Source organism: Malurus melanocephalus, unplaced genomic scaffold (genome assembly GCF_030028575.1).
Source record: "Malurus melanocephalus ecotype Western Australia unplaced genomic scaffold, MMel_1.1 scaffold_226, whole genome shotgun sequence".
NCBI lineage: Eukaryota > Metazoa > Chordata > Aves > Passeriformes > Maluridae > Malurus > Malurus melanocephalus.
In genome coordinates, this window is record NW_026623458.1 from 1,073,074 (window position 1) to 1,079,073 (window position 6,000).

The following is a 6,000-nucleotide window of genomic DNA, read 5'->3' on the forward strand; positions in this document are numbered from 1 at the left end:
CTCTTAACCCAGGGAGGTTAATCCAGTATTTGTGACCACCAGGAGGAGCTCATGACACAGCCTGCGGCCGTCTCCTCCTGTTCCGAGCCTGCGAGAATTCCTCCAAAGGGGGAACTTCCAAGTCCGAGCAGCGCAGGGGCAGCCAYCCCCTTGCAGCTGACATAGGAATGCACAAAATAAAACTGCACCTGGAAAAGGTGAAACAGCCAAAACCGACAGGCGGGACAATGTGCCACGGGCAAATGCTGGGAAGTGAGAGAATAATTATCCATCATGAGAACGGCTTGGTTTATGCAAAGTATCCTTTAAGTAAGTGAAACTTTACTTCCAAAGTCTTTTTTAACCCTTGGTAAWAAAAAAAAAAAAAAAAWAAAATAAGGCGAGGTGGCCTAAAGACCAGCTGGCAGCCAGAAGAGGGGAGTGCTCCCGTGGTACAGTGTTTTTAAAAGTTTTAGTAAAGCCCTTTTTAGGCGAGTCAGTAACGCCAGCCTGCTCAYTGGTGTGAATGTTCCCAGCTAAGGGTGACAGAACAAATTTGTAAGTTAAAGGCTGTTAGTTTTTATTGTGGAAATGCTGCTCGATTCCACAAAACACAGAGCTTCACCTTACAGCTGCTAAGTTCCTCTGTCCAGGACAAAGCAGCACAGAGCCACCAGCGTTGACATTGATGAAGAAATTATTTTAACAGCTTTCTGCAAAACAGCAGGCTGAATGAGAAGAACCCACTGTCTGTCACATTTGCTCTGCTCTCTATTTTTGTGCTTTTAAAAAAATCTACTATTCAACATTGCCTCAAGACTAACCAGCTCCCTTTTTACTGARGCAAGGCAGTAATGTCTATAACACAGGGACTGTGGGTACCTTTCTTCTCGCTGAAATAAATTAATACTGAACAGAGCCTTTTTATCATAGCCGTGCTCTTATCAGACCATCTCCCTTTATATTGCTTCCTTCCCCAGCCATTGTGGAAACAGACATCCTGCCCAAGGCATCGAAATCCGCAATCTGCTGCTTCTTCTRTGGAGCCTCTGGATTTCTGCCAGCAGCCCCTTGAGGTGGTCCCAGATGTGATTGCTTTTTCTGTGCTGCCCTGAAAATATCCGGTAAAAACAAAGGGCTGTACTCACCCCAGTCACTGCTTTGGAGGCCAGCACTTCCTGTGCTCTCAGGGATGTACAGTGGGAGATGTTAGGCATGATGCACCCCTGAGAAACCATGACTAAAACGGCAGGGTCACAGTCAAAGGGATGTTCCTACAATAGAATAAAGCCAATCTTTTTATTGCATCTCTCAGCTGGTCCTCAAGTTTACCTCCAGTTCCCATGAACCCAGGAGATGTGTATGGGATGTCTTTCCCACAGCGTTCTTCAGCAGGGAAAATGCAAATTCCTTGCACCTTCATTGTTTGTGAAAGGAGATCAGGTTTTAATACTGTTTTTCTTCAGTGGGGAAAAAAACCCCAACAATTCTATTTTTATTTCAAAGCAACTTAGACTTAAAACAACCACTGCCTTAAAACAATATTTTTTTTTTTAACTCAATAGCTTTTTTGGGGAGAAGGCTGAAGGAGACAGGACCCTGAGTGTTGTTTGCCTAATGAAATACAGGGAACTGAGGGGTGGGGGCTAGCTGGGAGCATCTGCAACTCGCTGCTTTTCCTCCCTCTCCTTCCCTGGAAGAGGTTGTGACAGTTTTTGTGGCTTGGATCTGTGGGGAATTTGTGCTACTCTGTTAGGCTTGGAATTTTCAGTGGTATTCTCTACCAGAAAACCAACATTGTAGTCCAGAGCAATCGTAGGCAAAGCAAATGCATCTTGTTGCTGGGTTTTCTTGTGTAATGTCTTCTAAYCTTTTACTTTTTCCTTGGTTCTTTGATGTTCCCTGCAGCTTCCCAGCACCAAGTTCCTGACAGTGTTCCCACAGGCTTTGCTCCATAGGTGTTTGTGCATGCAGTAAAACATTCAGAAGGATTTTAGAGTGGTCACCCAATTTTAGGCATTCATTCCTTGAGGAAGGTTAGGTGAGAATCCAATATGGTCTTCTCTGTGAGTTTGTGGTTATTGGTTAAAGGTTCTTGAGTGTCACAGGGAAGAAAGAAAACCTTCAAGTGTCTCTGTTGGGATCCATCTTGCAATGTATCTGTCACTGAAATGAAAAGAATGGAGGAAATTTGAAAGAAGAGAAGAAACAAAAAGGGATCCCAGTGAAATCTACATACACCATGCCTCAACTATTCTAGAAAAYCATGTGCTGCTCAGCAGGGCTGAGGAAATGTTACCACTGAAAGCACTTTATTGCCACTTTAAACTATGAAAAACCTCTGCTCTGCAACTTGCTTTCCTAACTGAAAGTGCTTGGAGAAGGTTGATGCTGCACTTGTCCCTTGGGGTTTGCAGTGACTTTTGGAAGAATCTTTATGTAGRCCCTGGAATTACTGCAGCTTTTCAGGACTGCAACTTACTGGATTATTCTCCCTTATGTCTCCTCAGCATATAAACACAGGCAGTTTTCTGAGATCCAGCTCCTGGCTGTCCTTGGGGCCATGTGGTAAGTTTGTCATATTGGGGATGTGAAGGCATGTTCCATATGGCCTTCAGGCTTATTTCCAGAAACAGAAGTGTATCTCTGTGGCATCTGTTCTGTTAAATATTGACTTTCTATCAGCAGCGTTAGAGGTAAGGAAGCTCCCTGGAAAAAATCAGCTCATGGTGGTTTGCATTGTGTTCCTGTAACTGGARCACTATTTTTTTTAGTTTGTTTCATTTGCTTTTTTTTTTTTTTTTAAAGTTGGGAAATAGAGGTGTTTGGAAGCATCTTTTCGTATAAGGCAGGAATATCACTTTGACAAAGCACAGGGGCTGGCACTCACTCCTTTTAAGCAAGACTGATAAAGCAGAGAACCTCAGTGACTGAAGATCTGAGGTGCRTTTTAAACAGTGCCTGCCTATTTGTTACTACTTTTCAGAAAACGCCGACCTCACAGACTTACAGATGGGCTTTTCTTTAACACTGCTCCAGCCAGAAACACAGCCTGCAATGAAGGGCCAGAGATGGCTTGTAAAGAGTCACAGAGCTTGAGCCCAAWACACGATGAAAACTTCTACAAGAGAGGAAAATGCAAGAACTAAATGTGATGGTCCATGATAAACTGGTGCTAACACATAAATGGRTGTGCAGCCAAGAAGGATGTAAGTGTATTTGTGCATTTGCAAGCCCAGTGCAACACAAGACCCGTTTACAATGGTTCCACGTGGCACAGTTTTGACTTTTCTGCAACAGAAGGAGTGTTGTAAATGCTGTTAGGTGAGGTCTGTACCTGTTTGTCAAACTATGGTGTGAGCTGACTGCTGGCCAAGGGGAGCCTGTGCCAGCTGATGGGAAGGGTGGGTTTCAAAGAACTGATTCACCCCTTGATACCCATTTATTCCTGAGCACTTCTGYCAAGGCTTCCATGAGGAAACCAAGGGTGTGGGTGGGAGCTCTTGCCCTGTTTCATACAGGTGTGTTACCCAAAACACAGCGAAGGAGAGACACGGAAGCAACACTGTGCTAAAGACACCAAAAGAAGCTGACTGCAGAGCAGGGACCTCTGCCTGCACCCCCAGGTCCCCAGCTTGGCAGCCTGAGAGCTGGCTGCAGTTATTTCATTTCCAGGAAAGAGCTGTTGACCCTGAGTGTTGTTTGCCTAATGAAATACAGGGAACTGAGGGGTGGGAGCTAGCTGGGAGCATCTGCAACTCGCTGCTTTTCCTCCCTCTCCTTCCCTGGARGAGTCCTGCAGGAATGCCTCAGCACTGCCAGAACACGAGTGCTGATGGCCAGTAGGAACATCCCTGCTCCAACGGTGTCATATCCTGGAATGCTCTGCATGTCTGCCTGCAGCTCGGACAGATGGAAACCACGTGGCTGGAGCCTTCCTGCCTGACAGAGGAGCCACAAGGACCTGTGCAGTGAGACGGTGTTTTGGCAGATGCCAAAACAGCCTTTAATGGTTCTAGACGGCCCCTCATGTTGGGGACACTGAGCCTGGCTGTCACCTCATCTTTGTGGCCCAAGCAGRGCAGGGCTGCTGCAGGGACTCGGCTGTGGGAGCAGATTGGCCTCAGCCTGTGCTGCTGGACCAGRTGGGCTGTGCCAGAGCTGCTTATTCCAGCAGCAATTGCCACTGAAGGCAGAGGGAGGCAGGTCATGTGTCAAGCTGATTTCTGGATAGTGTGGCATCTTTGTCTGTTTGAAAGCCCAAATGGATTTGCAGATCCCAAAGAAAACACCATCTGCYTCATTACTGAGCCACATTCTGTTCCTGCTCTGCCCCCCAGTTATATTCCCCAACAGGGATTTATTGTTCCTTTTCAATCTGAGGTTTAATCTCCATTTCCCCTGTCCTCCTGTCGCTGCTCCTCTTGATTCCCTTTKCAGAGCTGCTCTTACTTGTGTCTCCCCTGCCTTTGCTTCTGAAGAARCTTTACCTGCCCACCCYTGCTGTCCAYCAAAAGGGAGGAGCTGCTCTGGAAACACAGATAAGGAATATACCAYCACAAAGGTCCTGCCCTTCCCTCAGCATTCCTGAGAGCCAGACATTAAACACATGGGGCTCTTCAGGAGACACCAAAACCTGGTGGGAGCATCGTACCCAGGCTTGCCCTGAGTTCTGTGTGAGACAACTCMCACCAAAGCAAAGGAAGGAGAATGTACAGGYATGCRTTGATGTAGCWTGSCAAGAGCTTGGCCAAGGTCCGTGCCACCCTTGTGCTCAACAAGTTACTGCTCTGAAGAACCTGCAGCAAAGCAGGAAGAAAAATTGCCCTGGCTGCTTGCTTTGCAGAGATGAATGTCAGTGGCAGCTGAAAATGAGGCTTTCGGTGATGAGGCTGTCTTTCCCTGCAGGTGGAAACTGTCTGGGAGGAAGGACCAAGGCGTGCTGCATTTGAAGGCCTCCTAGAAAAGCCTGACCATTACATATTTCAGAACATGTTCTCCTAGATGAATAACCAAAATATTTAAGGCTAAGGCAGCCAGTGATGTGGCACAGCAGGGACACAGTGTTTGCACTCCAGTGCCAAATCTCCWCTGTGTTCCCATGTATATGGCACATGCTGTACAGCAAGTCCTTTCTGCCCCAGACAGGGACATGTTTCCTGTGGTTTGTCGTCTGGTGCCTATTTTTTAGCTTTTCCTGCTGAAAGATGCAGGCCCTCGGTGATGCCGTTGGCTGGAAGCGAGTGAGTGGCTGTGGTGGGCCAGCATCAYCCCAGGACTGTCCTCATCAGTGTTGTGTGCCAGGCGTTGTGCAGCTGCAGGGCTCGGTGTCAGCAACAGTCCTGGGGTGATGCTGGCCCACCACAGCCACTCACTCGCTTCCAGCCAATGGCATCACCAAGGGCCTGCATCTTTCAGCAGGAAAAGCTAAAAAATAGGCACCAGACGACAAACCACAGGAAACATGTCCCTGTCTGGGGCAGAAAGGACTTGCTGTACAGCATGTGCCATATACATGGGAACACAGWGGAGATTTGGCACTGGAGTGCAAACACTGTGTCCCTGCTGTGCCACATCACTGGCTGCCTTAGCCTTAAATATTTTGGTTATTCATCTAGGAGAACATGTTCTGAAATATGTAATGGTCAGGCTTTTCTAGGAGGCCTTCAAATGCAGCACGCCTTGGTCCTTCCTCCCAGACAGTTTCCACCTGCAGGGAAAGACAGCCTCATCACCGAAAGCCTCATTTTCAGCTGCCACTGACATTCCATCTCTGCAAAGCAAGCAGCCAGGGCAATTTTTCTTCCTGCTTTGCTGCAGGTTCTTCAGAGCAGTAACTTGTTGAGCACAAGGGTGGCACGGACCTTGGCCAAGCTCTTGSCAWGCTACATCAATGCATRCCTGTACATTCTCCTTCCTTTGCTTTGGTGKGAGTTGTCTCACACAGAACTCAGGGCAAGCCTGGGTACGATGCTCCCACCAGGTTTTGGTGTCTCCTGAAGAGCCCCATGTGTTTAATGT